Source organism: Entelurus aequoreus, linkage group LG08, assembly GCF_033978785.1.
Source record: "Entelurus aequoreus isolate RoL-2023_Sb linkage group LG08, RoL_Eaeq_v1.1, whole genome shotgun sequence".
Classification (NCBI taxonomy): Eukaryota; Metazoa; Chordata; class Actinopteri; order Syngnathiformes; family Syngnathidae; genus Entelurus; species Entelurus aequoreus.
In genome coordinates, this window is record NC_084738.1 from 60602301 (window position 1) to 60625479 (window position 23179).

General features: G+C 39.8%; 1 long non-coding RNA gene across 4 annotated transcripts in view; it reads right to left on the reverse strand.

Moving 5' to 3' along the window:
* The window catches only part of LOC133656135 (uncharacterized), a 217827-nt gene that overhangs the window by 20423 nt on the left and 174225 nt on the right, over window positions 1-23179 (reverse strand). The gene's annotated exons all lie outside the window — the stretch shown is intronic.

Sequence of the window (23179 nt, forward strand, 5' to 3'; positions counted from 1 at the left end):
TATTTCCTGAGTTTATAAACATAATATACATTTTTTAAAAACGAAAGAAGATGTGATGCCAAAAACAGTGTTTCCCACACATTCATTTATTTGTGGCGGCCCGCCACGAAAGAATTACGTCCGCCACAAATTTAAAAAAAAAAAAATATATATATTTTTTTGTTGTCCTGTCCAGCTTCTCAGGCAAATCATATAGTTGATGTAGATGCCCAAATAGGCTGTTCAGATTTACTTTACAAAAGAGAAGTGTAGGATTCTTCTCTTGTTGCCTTATTTGTATTTGACCACTACGGTTTTCTGTTTATTTGTTACTGACTGTGGCAGGACACCTCCGCCTCTGTTTCACTTTATGTTGCTGGTAAGTAATATGGTTGTAGTAGTAGGCTAAAGTTAAATTATTTAGTATGCACTAATTAAAGGGGCAGAGCTTTAAGAGACATTTTAGCTTTTATATTTTATAAGATATATTTTTTGTAGGAACCACAATTAATAAATATATTTCAGGGAATAACTTATTGTTCAAATCTGTATATAAATATGTACATAAAGTGTTGTAATTATATTGTAAAATGGATGGATGGATGGATGGATGGATGGATGGGTGGATGTTTAAAACAAAACTGTTATTATTAATTAGTAAGTATACATTTTTTGAGTCTTTTTAGAGAAAATCATATCATTGTAGTAAATTATGCAAATTACTCGATGATGTATGGTGACCACGCCCATAGCCACGCCCCCACCGCCACAGGTATCTTGGCAGTTTATGGGAAACACTGATTATCGATGTAATCATAGTAATATTCACTAGAAACGTGCCTGTACTTGGTATCATTACAGTGGATGTTAGGTGTAGACCCACCAATGGCGTTTGTTTACATTTTAAGGCCGGTGAGCTACGGTGTGTAGTGAAGCACTTTTAGCTATTCCTCGTCCTGCAGGGATGATACTTGTAAGAAACATACTTTATTTGTCGCCATGGAGGCAAGGATTAGTGATTTAGAAGTAGCTAAAACACTGCCAAATGCGGATGGACGTTAGCCGCTAGCTAGCTAGCCATGTCTTAAAGCACCTCTTCCTGAGGGCGTTTCAGTGTTATAATTTCACCTTTATCGTTAGTTTTTAAGCCAAAATGCGTCCATTCTCCCTTTTCTGTCTACACACTGTCTGCTTGTAAGTACTCCGTGCTTGTGCGCTGCCGAACATGCTTCTCTGCTCGTAAAACCAGCAATGTCACGGTATGTTTCAGAGACGGTACCGTACCAATAATGATTAATTAGTATCACGGTACTATACTAATACCGGTATACCGTACAACCCTATCTGGAAGTGACAAATTGAGGCATTTAGAGGGAGTGTATAGGTCTGGGAAGGTAATCCCTCATCCCTCACTTAAAGCGTGAGTAAAACGTGCGTGAAGATTGCACGACCCACCTGATACGATGTTGAGGAATCATGAGATACTTCATGTGATCTACCGCCATTTATTACTCTACTCTACTGACTAAGTAAACAAACACACTTATTTTACTCTGTGTTATTTCTAGTAGTGCTTATAGCAGGCCTGGGCAAAATACGGCCCGTGGGCCACATGCGGCCCGTTACGATTTTCAATCCGGCCCGCCGGATGTTCTACATCATTTTATTAGACCTTTAACATCGAAACTGTCGCCGCCATTATGATGTACAGTGCTGTTTTTTTAAATTACCGTAAGTCTTGAACTATAGAAAGTATTTCAATGGTCGAAACCTGCGCCAGGAGCAAAGCAGAGTGGCGGGGTTTGTTTTCAGAGCAGCCATGCCCGAAACGTGTGTGTCAGAAACAGATGCGGATGCAGATTTTTACGTGATAATATGTCATATTGTAGGTGTTTATTACACTTTGCATTCATATTTTGCTGTTTTTTTTTTTTTTTACAATTTTGTTGTGTTTTGCTTGATGGTGAAAGATACACAACTATCGAGGAGCTGGTCTGAAAAGTAAAAGAGGAGCGACGTTCATGTGTTGTTAATATTCAGTGTTTTATTGTTCATAGTTAATATTGTAAATCCCACGTAAAAGAGGAGCAACGTTCAAATGTTGTTAATATTCAGTGTTTTATTGTTCATAGTTAATATTGTAAATCCCACGTAAAAGAGGAGCGACGTTCAAATGTTGATTATACTGTTTTTATTGTTCATAGTTAATATTGTTAAATTCCACGTAAAAGAGGAGCGATGTTTATACGTTCTTAATATTTAGTGTTTTATTGTTCATAGTTAATATTGTAAATCCCACGTAAAAGAGGAGCGACGCTCATATGTTGTTAATATTCAGTGTTTTATTGTTCATAGTTAATATTGTAAATCCCAAGTAAAAGAGGAGCGACGCTCATATGTTGTTAGTATTCAGTGTTTTATTGTTCATAGTTAATATTGTAAATTCCACGTAAAAGAGGAGCGACGTTCACATGTTGTTAATATTCAGTGTTTTATTGTTCATAGTTAATATTGTACATCACAAGTAAAAGAGGAGCGACGTTCAAATGTTGTTAATATTCAGTGTTTTATTGTTCATAGTTAATATTGTACATCCTACGTAAAAGAGGAGTGATGTTCATATGTTGTTAATATTCAGTGTTTTATTGTTCAGTTAATATTGTAAATCCCAAGTAAAAGACGAGCGACGCTCATATGTTGTTAGTATTCAGTGTTTTATTGTTCATAGTCAATATTGTAAATCCCACGTAGAAGAAGAGCGAGGTTCACATGTTGTTAATATTCAGTGTTTTATTGTTCATAGTTAATATTGTAATTTCCACGTAAAAGAGGAGCGACGTTCAAATGTTGTTAATATTCAGTGTTTTATTGTTCATAGTTAATATTGTACATCCTACGTAAAAGAGGAGTGACGTTCATATGTTGTTAATATTCAGTGTTTTATTGTTCATAGTTAATATTGTAAATCCCAAGTAAAAGACGAGCGACGCTCATATGTTGTTAGTATTCAGTGTTTTATTGTTCATAGTCAATATTGTAAATCCCACGTAGAAGAAGAGCGAGGTTCACATGTTGTTAATATTCAGTGTTTTATTGTTCAGTTAATATTGTAATTTCCACGTAAAAGAGGAGCGACGTTCAAATGTTGTTAATATTCAGTGTTTTATTGTTCATAGTTAATATTGTACATCCCACGTAAAAGAGGAGCGACGTTCATATGTTGTTAATATTCAGTGTTTTATTGTTCATAGTTAATATTGTAAATCCCAAGTGAAAGAGGAGCAACGTTCATATGTTGTTAATATTCAGTATTTTATTGTTCATAGTTAATATTGTACATCCTACGTAAAAGAGGAGCGACGTTCATATGTTGTTAATATTCAGTGTTTTATTGTTCATAGTTAATATTGTAAATTCCACGTAAAAGAGGAGCGACGTTCACATGTTGTTAATATTCAGTGTTTTATTGTTCATAGTTAATATTGTACATCCCACGTAAAAGAGGAGCGACGTTCATATGTTGTTAATATTCAGTGTTTTATTGTTCATAGTTAATATTGTAAATCCCAAGTGAAAGAGGAGCAACGTTCATATGTTGTTAATATTCAGTATTTTATTGTTCATAGTTAATATTGTTCATCCCACGTAAAAGAGGAGCGACGTTCACATGTTGTTAATATTCAGTGTTTTATTGTTCATAGTAAATCCCACGTAAAAGAGGAGTGACGTTCATATGGTGTTAATATTCAGTGTTTTATTGTTCATAGTTAATATTGTAAATCCCAAGTAAAAGAGGAGCGACGCTCATATGTTGTTAGTATTCAGTGTTTTATTGTTCATAGTTAATATTGTAAATTCCACGTAAAAGAGGAGCGACGTTCACATGTTGTTAATATTCAGTGTTTTATTGTTCATAGTTAATATTGTAAATCCCACGTAAAAGAGGAGCGACGTTCACATGTTGTTAATCTTTAGTGTTTTATTGTTCATAGTTAATATTGTAAATTCCACGTAGAAGAGGAGCGATGTTCATACGTTGTTAATATTCAGTGTTTTATTGTTCATAGTTAATATTGTAAATTCCACGTAAAAGAGGAGCGATGTTCATACGTTGTTAATATTCAGTGTTTTATTGTTCATAGTTAATATTGTAAATTCCACGTAAAAGAGGAGCGATGTTCATACGTTGTTAATATTCAGTGTTTTATTGTTCATAGTTAATATTGTACAACACTAAATTGGCCCTAGTGTGTGAATGTTGTCTGTCTATGTGTTGGCCCTGTGATGAGGGGGCGACTTGTCCGGGATGTACACCGCCTTCCGAGATAGGCTCCAGCAGCCCCCGCGACCCCGAAAGGGACAAGCGGTAGAAAATGGATGGATGGAGTACCACATAAGATATGTTTTATTTGCTGATGCGGGTTAATTGATTTTTAAACGCACCAGAAAACAACCCGTTTTGTACACTGTTGAGGTGCTTCAATACCCAGTAGGGCATACATGTGTTTCTGTATAGTATTTCTCCACCAATGGTCATGTGGAGATATAAATTATGGAATTTTGAGAGGTAATCTTTGAAGTCTGACATCCCCAAAGGCCTAGGTGGAAAACGCACACTGATATATATATATATATATATATATATAACAGTGTTTCCCATAAACTGCCAAGCTACCTGTGGCGGTGGGGGCGTGGCTATGGGCGTGGCACCATGACATCGTGAGTAATTTGCATAATTTACTGCAATGATATGATTTTCTCTAAAAAGGCCCAAAAAATGTATACTTACTAATTAATAATAACAGTTTTGTTTTAAACATCCATCCATCCATCCATTTTACAATATAATTACAACACTTTATGTACATATTTATACACAGATTTGAACAATAAGTTATTCACTGAAATGTATTTATTAATTGTGGTTCTTACAAAAAATATATCTTATAAAATATAAAAGCTAAAATGTCTCTTAAAGCTCTGCCCCTTTAATTAGTGCATACTAAATAATTTAACTTTAGCCTACTACTACAACCATATTATTTACCAGCAACATAAAGTGAAACAGAGGTGGAGGTGTCCTGCCACAGTCAGTAACAAATAAACAGAAAACAGTAGTGGTCAAATACAAATAAGGCAACAAGAGAAGTATCCTACACTTCTCTTTTGTAAAGTAAATCTGAACAGCCTATATGGGCATCTATATCAACTATATGATTTTCCAGGACAAAAAAAAAACAAAAACAAAAAAAAAAAAATATATTTTTTAAATTTTTTATTTTATTTTATTTGTGGCGGACGTAATTCTTTCGTGGTGGGCCGCCACAAATAAACGAATGTGTGGGAAACACTGTATAAAATATACCTCCTTAAAGTTTTGTAATCAATCAGAAATATCCATCCATCCCATCCCTTTTCTACCGCTTATTCCCTTCGGGGTCGCGGGGGCGCTGGAGCCTATCTCAGCTACAATCGGGCGGAAGGCGGGGTACACCCTGGACAAGTCGCCACCTCATCGCAGCAATCAGAAATATCAAGCAGATAAAACATGGATAAGTGTGGAGGGAGTGTTTTGCATTTTCCCATCATGCATTGCGGGGGAATTCAATGGGTTTATTTTTAAATACTGTTCTGATTGGACATTGTTTTAAATAATGTCCACAAAGTTCAGCGAGCAGGTTGTGATATGTGTGAACATGTGTGTTGACTTTTTGTGTTAGTTTTTTTTTTTTTCGCACCATGAGTGGGAAATGTTGTTTAGATTGAGTCATTATTATATAAATATGCTGTGCCTTGTACACTGTACTATAATTAACTACATTCCTACATAAAATAAACATATTTAAAGAAAAATGGTTTTGTTTAATACATTTCTACCCAAACATTTAACCAAGTCAAATACAAATAAGGCAGCAAGAGAAATATCCAACACTTCTCTTTTCTAAAGTAAATATGTACAGCAGATATGATCATCTACATCAGGGGTGTCCAAAGTGCGGCCCAGGGACCATTTGCGGCCCGCAGCTAATTGTTTACCGGCCCGCCACACATTCAGGAAATACTATTGTAAAAATAAAAAAGAACATTAAAAAAAGTGGAATGAGGTGAAATCTAACGAGAAAAAGTTGCAATGTTGACACAAAAGCTGCAATGCAGGCTGTTTTTTTGTTGTTGTTGTCTTTCTTCATTTTTCTTTTTTTTGCCATTGCTCAAAAAAAAAAAATAATGCCAAAAAAATCCATGTTATAATGAATTATTTTCAGGGCTCCAATTACTTCAAATATTTCACTTTAAAATGTTTTATGTGGTAAATATTGCATATATTGTGTAGTAGCCATATAAAAACATCAAAGTTTTCTTTGACAAAAGCGCATAAAACAAACAAAAGAATTGTTCCAGCATAAAATCGACAGATATATCTGAAGTTGATCTCATAACTTAAGTGTTGAAAGTAAAAGAAAAACTTAATAAAAATGTATCACTTTATGAGTGGGGCACCTTTTGGATCCCAAATATATTTAGTGATTTTTTATTTATCTTTTCACTGTGATTACTCAAAAATATGAAATAATTAAAATCAATGGTGTCCTGCATTGTTGATCTTTTAGGGCTCTAATTACTAAATACTGCATATTTCAGTTTTACTACAAAAAAACTAAGTTGTTTTTGACAGAAAAGTTATAAAACATTTTTTTAAATTTGTATTACTTTATATCAACTTGAAGTTGATATAGAGATTTACTGTAAGCGTTAAATAATCTAAAAAATAATAATCATCTGACTTTTTTTAAACATTTTAATGACTGAGACCCTTTATGGTCCCCGGGATCCCTAAAGATAAAATAAATAAAAAAATGCATATATTTTGTTATGGTTTGAAAATGAAAAATAACAAAATGGCCCCCACATGCTTTAATTTTTCCGTGTGCGGCCCTCAGTGGAAAAAGTTTGAAAACCTCTGATCTACATCAACTATATGATTTGTCTGAGTGTCTGGACAGGACAGATTAAAAAAATAAAAATAAAATAAAATTGGTTTTGGATTTTTTAATAACAAATAAAAATCACAATTACTGCGATTAATCTAAAAACGATTATCTATTTTTTTTGACACGCCTAATACATTTATATATACCGTATTTTTCGGATTATAAGGCGCACTTAAAATCCTTTCATTTTTTCAAAAATCGACAGTGAGCCTTATAACCCGGTGCTTACCGATTTCGAAGCAATTTTATTTGGTACATGGTGTAATGATAAGTGTGACCAGTAGATGGTAGTCACACATAAGAGATATGTGTAGACTGCAATATGACGCCAGTAAACAACACCAAAACTTTAAATGTTCCATTGAAAATAAAGAACATTACACACACCACTAAAAAAAATGATTTAGTATCGGCCCATTACGGCTACCGTAGTCAGAGATACAAGTATTACTATGGTGTGTGTATAAGGACTGCAAAAGGGCACCCATTAGCTGACGTATTATCTGGTGTTTGGTTTCACAATATTATGCAAAACCAACTTTTCTTATCTTCTGGTACCTGCTGATGTGTATTTGGGATCTGCATAAGTCCTGAAAATTTGCGCACCTCCGCAATTGTAGTCCGTGCCGACACCGTAGTCAATAAGCTTCTTCTTTTTCTCTATCTTCTTGTTATGTGACATTCATCCTCTGCTGTTGCCATTTCTAATATAAAGTAGTGCAAAGTTCTAACTTATATCTCGCTATGGAAGCGCTAAAAACTACCGGTGTAGTGCGTTTACAACATTCACCCAAGGAACTTTAGCTATTAGAGAGTTCCGGTCGGACGGTTTTTCAAGGGACACATTTCCGGTGGGCCACGGATGAGGAGATGCTGTTGATTTAAGTAAAGTCTGAATATCATTCAAACTAGAGATGTCCGATAATATCGGGCTGCCGATATTATCGGCCGATTAATGCTTTAAAATGTAATATCGGAAATTATCGGTATCGGTTTCAAAATTATCGGTATCGGTTTTAAAAAGTAAAAGTACAAAGTGGTACACGGACGTAGGGAGAAGTACAGAGCGCCAATAAACCTTAAAGGCACTGCCTTTGCGTGCCGGCCCAGTCACATAATATCTACGGCTTTTCACACTCACAAGCGAATGCAAGCCATACTTAGTCAACAGCCATACAGGTCACACTGACGGTGGCCGTATAAACAACTTTAACACTGTTACAAATATGCGCCACACTGTGAACCCACACCAAACAAGAATGACAAACACATTTCGGGAGAACATCCGCACCATAACACAACATAAACACAACAGAACAAATACCCAGAACCCCTTGCAGCACTAACTCTTCCGGGACGCTACAATATACACCCCCCGCATCCTGAAACGACTGTCAGAAAGTGGCTTGAAGATGATCTGTAAAACATAATCTATGCAACATTTTGAGCAAAGAACCACCATTACATGTTATGTAGACCACAAGGAAGTGTTTTACATTTAGAAAAAAATCATAATATGACCCCTTTAATGCGCCTTATAATCTGGTGCACCTTATATATGAAAATAGACCTGAATAGACCCGCTCATCGGCAGTGCGCCTTATAGACCAGTGCGCCCTATGGTCCAGAAAATACGGTATGTATATATAGTATTGTCAAAACTGTTGTTGCATAATAAATCATATTTTAATGTTGGTAAAATATATAACAATACTTTTTTACACCCCTAATTTTATTAAATAAGGCCCCAGGCTTGTTCTTCTTCATCTCTGAATAATGTGGTCGAGATCGGCGTGTTGGTACCCACTGATAACTCACTATATGCCAAAGAGAACTTGTTTCCATTTTCATAATCTTAGTATCTTCATCTGATCTTTAAAAGAAACCAAAACTGATTAGAATAATGTATTGTAAAAATCTTATTTCGAGCCAAATTATTTGAGGATAAATGACTGTATGTGGTTGATTGATAAGTCGCTAACTTTTAGACAAACATGTTTAACTTATCTGTGACACACTTCGGTATTGAAGACTGGAACACTTCACTGAGCTTTGAGAGAAGAACATCTAAGGCTATGTCTACACTAAACCGGATAACCCCTTAAACGAATAATTATTTAACCTAAGTCCCGTTTCAGCCACACTAAACCATCATTTAAGGTTCCCCTCCTCGGATAATTTTTTACACGGGTAAGTGCGCCGTGTATTTCTTGAATCTCCAGCACTTAGCTTTGTATGGACTCATCGATCGTTTACAGAGGAAGTGACGCCAGAAAGACCGCGCCCCACACAGGAAGTGACGTCAGAAAGAACGCGCCACAGCCAGCTTCATAATAAAGCGGTTTCGTAACTCGGAGTTAACCACTGGAAATATGGAGGCGAGTCATCCAGACATGGCCGTGTTTCTCCTTCTTCTACATGTACAGACGCTTGTGGAAATCACACATGAATACCTTAAGAGAAAGAGATTGCAGCTATTTGGGATACAACACTTCTCAGACACATGAATACCTTAAGAGAAAGAGATTGCAGCTATTTGGGATACAACACTTCTCAGACACACGAATACCTTAAGAGAAAGAGATTGCAGCTATTTGGGATACAACACTTCTCAGACACATGAATACCTTAAGAGAAAGAGATTGCAGCTATTTGGGATACAACACTTCTCAGACACACAAATACCTTAAGAGAAAGCGATTGCAGCTATTTGGGATACAACACTTCTCAGACACACGAATACCTTGAGATTGCAGCTATTTGGGATACAACACTTCTCAGACACACGAATACCTTAAGAGAAAGAGATTGCAGCTATTTGGGATACAACACTTCTCAGACACACGAATACCTTAAGAGAAAGAGATTGCAGCTATTTGGGATACAACACTTCTCAGACACACGAATACCTTAAGAGAAAGAGATTGCAGCTATTTGGGATACAACACTTCTCAGACACACGAATACCTTAAGAGAAAGAAATTGCAGCTATTTGGGATACAACACTTCTCAGACACACGAATACCTTAAGAGAAAGAGATTGCAGCTATTTGGGATACAACACTTCTCAGACACATGAATACCTTAAGAGAAAGAGATTGCAGCTATTTGGGATACAACACTTCTCAGACACATGAATACCTTAAGAGAAAGCGATTGCAGCTATTTGGGATACAACACTTCTCAGACACATGAATACCTTAAAAGAAAGCGATTGCAGCCATATTGGATACAACACTTCTCAGACACATGAATACCTTAAGAGAAAGCGATTGCAGCTATTTGGGATACAACACTTCTCAGACACATGAATACCTTAAAAGAAAGCGATTGCAGCTATTTGGGATAGAACACTTCTCAGACACACGAATACCTTAAGAGAAAGAGATTGCAGCTATTTGGGAAACAACACTTCTCAGACACATGAATACCTTAAGAGAAAGAGATTGCAGCTATTTGGGATACAACACTTCTCAGACACACGAATACCTTAAGAGAAAGAGATTGCAGCTATTTGGGATACAACACTTCTCAGACACATGAATACCTTAAGAGAAAGAGATTGCAGCTATTTGGGATACAACACTTCTCAGACACATGAATACCTTAAGAGAAAGCGATTGCAGCTATTTGGGATACAACACTTCTCAGACACATGAATACCTTAAGAGAAAGAGATTGCAGCTATTTGGGATACAACACTTCTCAGACACACGAATACCTTAAGAGAAAGAGATTGCAGCTATTTGGGATACAACACTTCTCAGACACACGAATACCTTAAGAGAAAGAGATTGCAGCTATTTGGGATACAACACTTCTCAGACACACGAATACCTTAAGAGAAAGAGATTGCAGCTATTTGGGATACAACACTTCTCAGACACACGAATACTTTAAGAGAAAGAGATTGCAGCTATTTGGGATACAACACTTCTCAGACACACGAATACCTTAAGAGAAAGAGATTGCAGCTATTTGGGATACAACACTTCTCAGACACACGAATACCTTAAGAGAAAGAGATTGCAGCTATTTGGGATACAACACTTCTCAGACACACGAATACCTTAAGAGAAAGAGATTGCAGCTATTTGGGATACAACACTTCTCAGACACACGAATACCTTAAGAGAAAGAGATTGCAGCTATTTGGGATACAACACATCTCAGACACATGAATACCTTAAGAGAAAGAGATTGCAGCTATTTGGGATACAACACTTCTCAGACACACGAATACCTTAAGAGAAAGAGATTGCAGCTATTTGGGATACAACACTTCTCAGACACATGAATACCTTAAGAGAAAGAGATTGCAGCTATTTGGGATACAACACTTCTCAGACACATGAATACCTTAAGAGAAAGCGATTGCAGCTATTTGGGATACAACACTTCTCAGACACATGAATACCTTAAGAGAAAGCGATTGCAGCTATATTGGATATAACACTTCTCAGACACATGAATACCTTAAGAGAAAGCGATTGCAGCTATTTGGGATACAACACTTCTCAGACACATGAATACCTTAAGAGAAAGCGATTGCAGCTATTTGGGATACAACACTTCGCAGACACATGAATACCTTAAGAGAAAGAGATTGCAGCTATTTGGGATACAACACTTCTCAGACGGCAAGAGAACTTTCCAATGCAGAGGTCAGCTGTGATTCTACTTACTCAAAAACTTTGTCCATTTGTCAAAGGAGAGTCAACCAGAATGTGGGCTCCCGTGAATGTGATAAAAAAAAGTTAGCGTGTGTTTTGTATCACCTGGCCGTCGAGGGAAAACTACGGAAAACATCGAATGCATTTGGACTGGCAAAGCAGACTGTATCAGTTATTGTCCGCCATGTATGTCGCGGACTCAACGTCTAGGTCCAGAGTATATAAAGTCACTAACAATAATGGACAATGAAGGTGAAGGCAAAAGAGTGAGGAGTGTCCTGACCAAATATCTAGATCCCTAGTTTGATTAATGTAAAATGTTCTTTATCACATTGTTTACGTGTTTAATACAGAATGTATTAATTTATGATGGCTCAGGTGTGATTCACTACAATAGGGCCCCACAGACCACTGGATTCCAGTTAATTGAAATACCACAACACTGGATATTGTTCAGATAAGTTACATTTAAGAAGTTGCACACAAAGCAACACTGGAGGTGACTATGACGTGCGCATTTTCCGCGAATGCGTATTAGGTTGCGTTGCTCCGGCGGACGGAGGTGGGCTGGGGGTCTTAAACAGTGGCATTGTTGTGTGTGGACACTGATAAGGTTAGGTGGGATTTACCCTGGATAACCTTAGTGTAAACGGGGCCTAAGACACTGCTGGGCTTTAGGATTCATATCTATGATGGCGGGTGGGCAAAATGATTCTAAAGCAGTGGTTCTTAACCTGGGTTCGATCGAACCCTAGGGGTTCGGCGGAGGTCAAAACACACCCGACTCACTGTGTAAATAAAAACTTCTCCCTATCGGCGTATTACGGATACGATACGGCAACAGCAGAAGTCAGACTGATTTGCAGGTGTGTAATTTGTTGTGAGTTTATGCACTGTGTTGGTTTTGTTGTTTGAACAAGGTGATGTTCATGCACGGTTTATTTTGTGCACCAGTAAAAAAAACATGGTAACACTTTAGTATGGGGAACATATTCACCATTAGTTAGTTCAGTGGTTCTCAAACTTTTTTTGTCATCCCCCACTTTGGACAAGGGGGAGTTTTCAAGCCCCACCTGCCCCCATCGCCCAACAGAACGCTAATGCCAAGCTTAACATTTTCAAATGTAGTGAACATCAAGTAACATCAAATTGTATACATTCAAACTCAATAACATAAAATAACATCAAGTTCAATAATCAATAAAATAACTGTGCAGCTGTGGTATAACTTGCATCAAGTTCAATATCAAATAAAATAACTTGCATCAAGTTCAATAATAAATAAAACAAAAGGGTTATAACTTGCATCAAGTTCAATAATAAATCAAAAAAAGTGTTATAACTTGCATTAAGTTCAATAATAAATCAAAAAACGTGTTATAACTTGCATCAAGTTCAATAATAAATCAAACAAAGTGTTATAACTTGCATCAAGTTTAATAATAAATAAAATAACTTGCATCAAGTTCAATAATAAATACAAATAAAAGTGCCACTTTGCAATCTTTGCAAAAAAAAAAGGAGGAGCTAATGCATTTGGCAAGACAGGGCAAGTGAACATGAGTTTTACAGTACTCCAGCATTAGTGGCGGCAATGAGCCTGTTTTGCACTGCACAGCTTTTCAAATCGGGGTTGCAGGCTTGACACTGCCACTGTTAAAACCTCATTGAGTTCGGGGCTGAGCTGCCTTGACGCGAGTTCTTCCCGGTGAATGATACAGTGTGTCCAATGCGCATTTGGCGCAACCCTCTTTATTAGAGCCTGCAGCCCGTTTCTTGACTTTGCCATGGTCTGTGCGCCACCAGAGCAAAAGCCCACAAAGTTTTCTCATTTAAGGTCGTGTTCTTTGAGGAAACTGTCCATTATCTTGAACAGCTCATCAGCAGTGGCTCTATTTTTTATGTATTTGCAAAACAGCAAATCCTCGCACAGTGACTCGCCATTCACAAAGCGTCCGCTTAGCCCCGCCCCCATTAGTTACTGTTGCTATGTCTGTCAAACTTTCGCTCCTACCTAGAAATTTAAAGCCTACAGGAAAAATAAGTAATTTACATTTATTTATATAGCGGATTTCACAGACAGAATCACAAAGTGATTTACAGTGTGTATAGAAAATGAAAGCATAGTAAAAAAAATAAATCTAAGAACACAATTTAAAAAAAAAAAAATTTAAGTGAAATTTCCTCCCGTTCCTCGCGCCCCACCTGTCATGTCTCTATTCCCCACCAGTGGGGCGCGCCCCACACTTTGAGAAACGCTGAGTTAGTTGCTTATTAACATGCAAATTAGTAACATATTGGCTTTTAACTAATCATTATTAAGTACTTATTAATACCTTATTCGGCATGGCCTTATTATAACCCTAACCCTCTAACCCTAACCCTAAATTAAGTCTTTGTTACTTAGAATATGTTCCCCTAATGTCCAAAAAACTCTAAATTAAGTCTTTGTTACTTAGAATATGTTCCCCATACTAAAGTGTTACCAAAAACATATAACTTTGTCTTGAATTTGAAAAAAAACCCAACATTTTATTTTTCACTAAAGAAGGGTTCGGTGAATGCGCATATGAAACTGGTGGGGTTCGGTACCTCCAACAAGGTTAAGAACCACGGTTCTAAAGGTTGAGTGTCAAGGGTACCCTTAAGAATCCCCACGGACAAAGCTTCCAAACCAAAAACTAGCATAAGGACGACAGTTCCAAATCTTGGTTGATCTCAGTCCTAATAGTTGTTTCCTCCCTTGAAGTGGTCAGTAAATAACAGTTGAAGATCAGAGATGACTATTGTACTTCATCCCAACGACATATGTTTCCAGTACCATCCAAACCAATTTGAAAATTGTTTCCCCAGCGAACGGATGTCATGAGAAAATACTTTTATGAAAAGCTGCTGTTTACATTCCGACCCCCGCTGTTTAGGGGGCGGGGGGAGGCCCGTCTGCTTCTCGTCTTGGAGACCAGACTCTGAGTCAAAGCCACGTCCCATTAGGACTAAACCTCAAGGAAAGTCAACCGCAGCCAATCCAAGCGACTGAAACGTCAGAGCAGCTGATGGAGGCTCTCTCGCCCCGTGGTGCTCAGCTAAGATGAAACGTGTACAATAAAGCAAGTCTTCAAAACACAACCATGACAATGTGGAGAACTGAACCAATACCAGATCAGTGAACCTTACCAACTGCATGTTGGCTACATCCACAGTTTTATGGTAGCTTTATTTATTTGATAGCCAATAGTTTTTTTTAGCTATTACCCAAATATACTTGACTTATTCATCGAGATTTAAAGGGGATCTGCACTTTTTAATAATTTTACCCATCGTTCACAGTCATTATGAGAGACAAGAATACACGTCTTTTTATTCATTTGAGAATTTTTGAGAAGTTGTTTTTAGAAATTTCTCTAAAACAACTTCAAAACCCTCCCATCAACGTTTTATATACACACTGCAAGTCTAAATATATTGTAGTAACATATTTTATAACAATATGAAATATCTACAATAGTTACCGTATTTGAACCATTTGAATCCGATTTTTTCAGCAAGTTGATTCCTGTTTCCATAGCAACGCACTTCCGACTTCTGGCAACACGTGTATTCCTACTGCCGCAAACAAACGTGTGTGTCTTCAAATTAGGGCTGCAACTAACAAATCATTTGATAATCGATTAATCTGTGGATTATTACTTCGATTAATAATCAGATAAAAGAGACAAACTACATTTCTATCCTTTCCAGTATTTTATTGAAAAAAAACCCAGCATACTGGCACCATACTTATTTTGATTATTGTTTCTCAGCTGTTTGTACATGTTGCAGTTTATAAATAAAGGTTTATATTAAAAAAAAAACTACCAAAAAAAATAAAAATTGCCTCTGCGCATAGCATAGATCCAATGAATCGATGACTAAATTAATCGCCAACTATTTTTATGATCGATTTTAATCGATTAGTTGTTGCAGCCCTACTTCTAATCATGGCAGACTTGGTAACGAACAATGAAGACGACTACCGTATTTTTCAGATTATAAATCGCAGTTTTTTTCATAGTTTGGCCGGGGGTGCGATTTACGGTATTTTTCGGAGTAAAAATCGCTCCGGAATAGAAGTCGCACCGGCCGAAAATGCATAATAAAGAAGGAAAAAAACATATATAAGTCGCACTGGAGTATAAGTCGCATTTTTGGGGGAAATTTATTTGGTAAAACCCAACACCAAGAATAGACATTTGAAAGGCAATTTAAAATAAATAAAGAATAGTGAACAACAGGCTGAATAAGTGTACGTTATATGAGGCATAAATAACCAACTGAGAACGTGCCTGGTATGTTAACGTAACATATAATGGTAAGAGTCATTCAAATAACTATAACATATAGAACATGCTATACGTTTACCAAACAATCTGTCACTCCTAATCGCTAAATCCCATGAAATCTTATACGTCTAGTCTCTTACGTGAATGAGCTAAATAATATTATTTGATATTTTACGGTAATGTGTTAATAATTTCACACATAAGTCTCTCCTGAGTATAAGTCGCACCCCCGGCTAAACTAGGAAAAAAACTGCGACTTATAGTCCGAAAAATACGGTATGTTTTTTTCCTTCTTTATTATGCATTTTTGGCCGGTGCGATTTATACTCCGGAGCGATTTATAATCCGAAAAATACGGTATGAGGATTCACAACTTTGTCTTTTTGAAGCTGAACATACAGAGGATGAACTACTGCTTCTAGAAGCGAGCAAGAAGGAAGGGTGAAACGTTGGAGCAGATTAAAGTCAGAGAGAGTGAGGCGAAAGTCACTTTGGCGCTGTACATGTGGGATTTTGAAGACGTGCTATATCGACATAAATGGGGTGATTACCCAAATAAACCGGAAAACATGTCGCCGGCCAGCTTGACTAAATGCACAACTGTCCATCGAGTGAGTCACTTTAATATTGATCATGATACACGCAGCATATCATGCGTGTTAGTACACATACATTAAATACGTTGTCTGGCTAGCTGTGTACAAACAAAACATGAAATGTGAGCTAATACTTTGCAGATACTGTAATATGATTTTTCATGTTTTTTCAGTCAGTACAGATTGGTGTCGTATCGCAGTGTTGTTCACTACAAACTCAAATGTGTTTCATTCTGATGTAGAAGATAGCTTATTGCTTGCCGTAGTTAGCTTTTACGGCTAATACCGAAGGACGCCGATGTGTTACTATGCAAGAAAAGTAGTTCCTCAGTGTTCGCTACTACGATAACAAGGACGCTACTTCTAGGTTATTATACAGGTTACAAACGTAAATAAAGTATTGTTGGCGGTTTTTGAATGCATTTTTAAAGTGATTTAGAGGTTGAATTGATTGTTACCATTAGCTGCATTGCTAGCCACCAAGAACGAGCCAATTTTTACATGTTAGAAAGCAAAAAAAATAAAAAATAAAAAATGCCTTGTTGTCTTTCATAATTCTTGTGAACGATAGGCAAATTCCCCAAAAAGTGCATTTCCCCTTTAAAGACCAGCTGTGGCCAGTGAGAATCTCTTGGAAATTGTTCCATTGCATTCTTATCTGTGAGGGAGCAGGAAGGTGCTTGGAATACCTTTGCGGTAAAATGTAATTTGTCATCCATTGATTGACTTTTTACATGCGCTTATTCACGCAAAAATGGGCCCCCGCCTTACAACACATGACGGGCCAAATGCAGCCCACCAGCATCTTCAATTTGGCCCGGGAGATGTCACGAGTTCAACAAACCCGTGGAGTACTTTCAAATTAATCTTAAATACCAGACGGACTCTGAGCGCTACATATTAGCTGTCATCTTGTGGACAATGTGAGTAAATCAGATCAATGACCCTTAAAAGGACTTTGAAATAATAGCACAGCATTTACTTAAATGGCATAATCCAAACAACCTTCCCTAGTCACTAACAAAAAGGTCAACACGCATGGTGACACATAACCAAACCTACTCACTGAACATTGTGGATATTATGAAAAATGCCCAAAAACTAGAAAAATAATTCAAAATTACAGGCATGATGGGAAACATGTCAAAGACTCTCTCCGCATTTATACACGTTTGGCACATTTTAGCTGCTTGATATTTCTTATTGATTACAAAACTTTAAAATGGTTGTCACGGAAGTAAACAAGGTAGGGGTCAAACTTTCACATACTCTTAATATCCAATTATATTATTTATATATCCATTATATTATATATTAATACAAAACCCAAAACCAGTGAAGTTGGCACATTGTGTAATTCGTGAATAAAAACAGAATACAATGATTTGCAAATCCTTTTCAACTTATATTCAATTGAATAGACTGCAAAGACAAGATATTTAATGTTCCAACTGAGAAATTATCATTTTTTTTGCAAATAATCATTAACTTAGAATTTAATAGCAGCAACACATTGCAAAAAAGTTGGCACAGGGGCATTTTTACCACTGTGTTACATGGCCTTTCCTTTTAACAACACTCAGTAAACGTTTGGGAACTGAGGAGACCAATATTTGAAGCTTTTCAGGTGGAATTCTTTCCCTTTCTTGCTTGATGTACAGCTTAAGTTGTTCAACAGTCCGGGGGTCTCCGTTGTAGTATTTTAGGCTTAAGCCACACATTTTCAATGGGAGACAGGTCTGGACTACAGGCAGGCCAGTCTAGTACCCGCACTCTTTTACTATGAAGCCACGCTGTTGTAACATGTGGCTTGACATTGTCTTGCTGAAATAAGCAGGGGCGTCCATGATAACGTTGCTTGGATGGCAACATATGTTGCTCCAAAACCTGTATGTACCTTTCAGCATTAATGGTGCCTTCACAGATGTGTAAGTTACCCATGTCTTGGGCACTAATACACCCCCATACCATCACAGATGCTGGCTTTTACACTTTGCGCCTAGAACAATCCAGATGGTTCTTTTCCTCTTTGTTCTGGAGAACACGACATCCACAGTTTCCAAAAACAATTTGAAATGTGGACTCATCAGACCACAGAACACTTTTCCACTTTGCATCAGTCCATCTTAGATGAGTTCGGGCCCAGCGAAGCTGGCGGCGTTTCTGGGTGTTGTTGATAAATGGCTTTCGCTTTGCATAGTAAAGTTTTAACTTGCACTTACAGATGTAGCGATGAACTGTAGTTACTGACAGTGGTTTTCTGAAGTGTTCCCGAGCCCATGTGGTGATATCCTTTACACACTGGTGTTGGGGTTTGTACATATATATATATACATATATAAATACATACATAAATATATAAATACATGTATAAATACATACACTCATATATAAATACTACATATATAAATACATGCATACATATATAAATACTAGGGGTGTAACGGTACGTGTATTTGTATTGAACCGTTTCGGTACGGGGGTGTCGGTTCGGTTCGGAGGTGTACCGAACGAGTTTCCACACGGACATATTAAGTAGCGTACCGCACGTTGTGTAAACAATGCACACCGAGGCACAACACACGGCATGCTAGCAGCTAACGGGCTACGATAGACTGACCATACGTCCTCTTTTCACAGGACATGTCCTCTTTTGCGGAGCTGTCAGGGCGGAGTTTCTTAAATGCCTCAAATATCCGGCATTTTGAGTTAGGGTTGCGTGTATTTTCAATGTACGGTCAGGGTTAAGAAGGGGTTAAAAACAAAACAAATTGTGCGCGCAGCAGCATTGGTGAGGGAGGGGCAGAGACAGAGAGAGCGAGAGAGTTATGATGAACGTGCATGCGTCGCCAGGCTCTGCTTTTCATCCATAGATTTATCAAATTTAATTTTTTATTATCTATAGCAGGGGTGTCAAAAGTGTGCCCTGGAGGCCATTTGCGGCCCACAGCTAATGTTTTAAAGGCCCACGGCACATTCTAAAAATACTATTAAAATAAACAAAAACATAACAAAAGTGAAATAAAAAAGCTTAAAGGTGAAATGTAATTTAGAAAAAGTTGCAATGTTGACTAATAAAACAAAGCTGTTTTTTTTTCTTTCAAACTGTCATTGCTCAAAACATAATATTGAATCAAAATCAATGTTATTATGAATTATTGACCTATCCAAGGTTCCCATTACTTCACATCAAATATTCCAGTAAGAAATATATTTTTGGTGGAAGATTTTGCAAATTTGGTAAATAAGACCTCAATGAAAAATAAAACCTATGGACCCAGATTTCCCTCGCCCGGACGCAGGTCCCCGGGCCCCCCTCTGGAGCCAGGCCCGGAGGTGGGGCACGATGGCGAGCGCCTGGTGGCCGGGCCTGTCCCCATGGGGCCCGGCCGGGCACAGCCCGAAGAGGCAACGTGGGTTCCTCCTCCAATGGGCTCACCACCCATAGCAGTGGTCATAGAGGTCGGGTGCGATGTGAGCTGGGCGGAAGCCGAAGGCAGGGCACTTGGCGGTCCGATCCTCGGCTACAGAAGCTAGCTCTTGGGACGTGGAACGTCACCTCGCTGGGGGGGAAGGAGCCTGAGCTAGTGCACGAGGTGGAGAAGTTCCGACTAGACATAGTCGGACTAACTTCGACGCACAGCAAGGGCTCTGGAACCAGTTCTCTCGAGAGGGGCTGGACTCTCTTCTACTCTGGCGTTGCCGGCAGTGAGAGGCGACGGGCTGGGGTGGCAATTCTTGTTGCCCCCCGGCTCAGAGCCTGCATGTTGGAGTTCAACCCGGTGGACGAGAGGGTAACTTCCCTCCGCCTTTGGGTGGGGGAACGGGTCCTGACTGTGGTTTGCGCTTACGCGCCAAACCGCAGCTCAGAGTACCCACCCTTTTTGGATTCACTCGAGGGAGTACTTGAGAGTGCTCCCCCGGGTGATTCCCTCATTCTACTGGGGGACTTCAATGCTTTTGTGCCCGTCACAGATTGTCCATAACAAACACCATGTTCAAACATAAGGGTGTCCATATGTGCACTTGGCACCAGGACACCCTAGGCCGCAGTTCCATGATCGACTTTGTAGTTGTGTCGTCGGATTTGCGGCCTCATGTTTTGGACACTCGGGTGAAGAGAGGGGCGGAGCTTTCTACCGATCACCACCTGGTGGTGAGTTGGCTGCGATGGTGGGGGAGGATGCCGGACAGACCTGGCAGGCCCAAACGCATTGTGAGGGTTTGCTGGGAACGTCTGGCAGAGTCTCCTGTCAGAGAGAGTTTCAATTCCCACCTCCGGAAGAACTTTGAACATGTCACGAGGGAGGTGCTGGACATTGAGTCCGAATGGACCATGTTCCGCACCTCTATTGTCGAGGCGGCTGATTGGAGCTGTGGCCGCAAGGTAGTTGGTGCCTGTCGTGGCGGTAATCCTAGAACCCGTTGGTGGACACCGGCGGTGAGGGATGCCGTCAAGCTGAAGAAGGAGTCCTATCGGGTTCTTTTGGCTCATAGGACTCCTGAGGCAGCGGACAGGTACCGACAGGCCAAGCGGTGTGCGGCTTCGGCGGTCGCGGAGGCAAAAATTCGGACATGGGAGGAGTTCGGGGAAGCCATGGAAAACGACTTCCGGACGGCTTCGAAGCGATTCTGGACCACCATCCGCCGCCTCAGGAAGGGGAAGCAGTGCACTATCAACACCGTGTATGGTGAGGATGGTGTTCTGCTGACCTCGACTGCGGATGTTGTGGATCGGTGGAGGGAATACTTCGAAGACCTCCTCAATCCCACCAACACGTCTTCCTATGAGGAAGTAGTGCCTGGGGAATCTGTGGTGGGCTCTCCTATTTCTGGGGCTGAGGTTGCTGAGGTAGTTAAAAAGCTCCTCGGTGGCAAGGCCCCGGGGGTGGATGAGATCCGCCCAGAGTTCCTTAAGGCTCTGGATGCTGTGGGGCTGTCTTGGTTGACAAGACTCTGCAGCATCGCGTGGACATCGGGGGCGGTACCTCTGGATTGGCAGACCGGGGTGGTGGTTCCTCTCTTTAAGAAGGGGAACCGGAGAGTGTGTTCTAACTATCGTGGGATCACACTCCTCAGCCTTCCCGGTAAGGTCTATTCAGGTGTGCTGGAGAGGAGGCTACGCCGGATATTCGAACCTCGGATTCAGGAGGAACAGTGTGGTTCTCGTCCTGGTCGTGGAACTGTGGACCAGCTCTATACTCTCGGCAGGGTCCTTGAGGGTGCATGGGAGTTTGCTCAACCAGTCTACATATGTTTTGTGGACTTGGAGAAGGCATTCGACCGTGTCCCTCGGGAAGTCCTGTGGGGAGTGCTCAGAGAGTATGGGGTATCGGACTGTCTGATTGTGGCGGTCCGCTCTCTGTATGATCAGTGCCAGAGTTTGGTCCGCATTGCCGGCAGTAAGTCGGACACGTTTTCAGTGAGAGTTGGACTCCGCCAAGGCTGCCCTTTGTCACCGATTCTGTTCATAACTTTTATGGACAGAATTTCTAGGCGCAGTCAAGGCGTTGAGGGGATCTGGTTTGGTGGCTGCAGGATTAGGTCTCTGCTTTTTGCAGATGATGTGGTCCTGATGGCTTCATCTGGCCAGGATCTTCAGCTCTCGCTGGACCGGTTCGCAGCTGAGTGTGAAGCGACTGGGATGAGAATCAGCACCTCCAAGTCCGAATCCATGGTTCTCGCCCGGAAAAGGGTGGAGTGCCATCTCCGGGTTGCGGAGGAGACCCTGCCCCAAGTGGAGGAGTTCAAGTACCTCGGAGTCTTGTTCACAAGTGGGGGAAGAGTGGATCGTGAGATCGACAGGCGGATCGGTGCGACGTCTTCAGTAATGCGGACGCTGTATCGATCCGTTGTGGTGAAGAAGGAGCTGAGCCGGAAGGCAAAGCTCTCAATTTACCGGTCGATCTACGTTCCCATCCTCACCTATGGTCATGAGCTTTGGGTTATGACCGAAAGGACAAGATCACGGGTACAAGCGGCCGAAATGAGTTTCCTCCGCCGGGTGGCGGGGCTCTCCCTTAGAGATAGGGTGAGAAGCTCTGCCATCCGGGGGGAGCTCAAAGTAAAGCCGCTGCTCCTCCACATCGAGAGGAGCCAGATGAGGTGGTTCGGGCATCTGGTCAGGATGCCACCCGAACGCCTCCCTAGGGAGGTGTTTAGGGCACGTTCGACCGGTAGGAGGCCACGGGGAAGACCCAGGACACGTTGGGAAGACTATGTCTCCCGGCTGGCCTGGGAACGCCTCGGGATCCCCCGGGAGGAGCTGGACGAAGTGGCTGGGGAGAGGGAAGTCTGGGCTTCCCTGCTTAAGCTGCTGCCCCCGCGACCCGACCTCGGATAAGCGGAAGAAGATGGATGGATGGATGGTAAATAAATAACCCAAAAATGTATATTTTATTGTTTTCTTACTGTACCGAAAATGAACCAAACCGTGACCTCTAAACCGAGGTACGTACCGAACCGACATTTTTGTGTACCATTACACCCTTAGTAAATACATACATACAGTACATATATAAATACATACATACATAAATATATATATATATAAATACATACATACACACAAATATATATACTGTATATAAATACACACATGTAATAATACAAAAATACACACA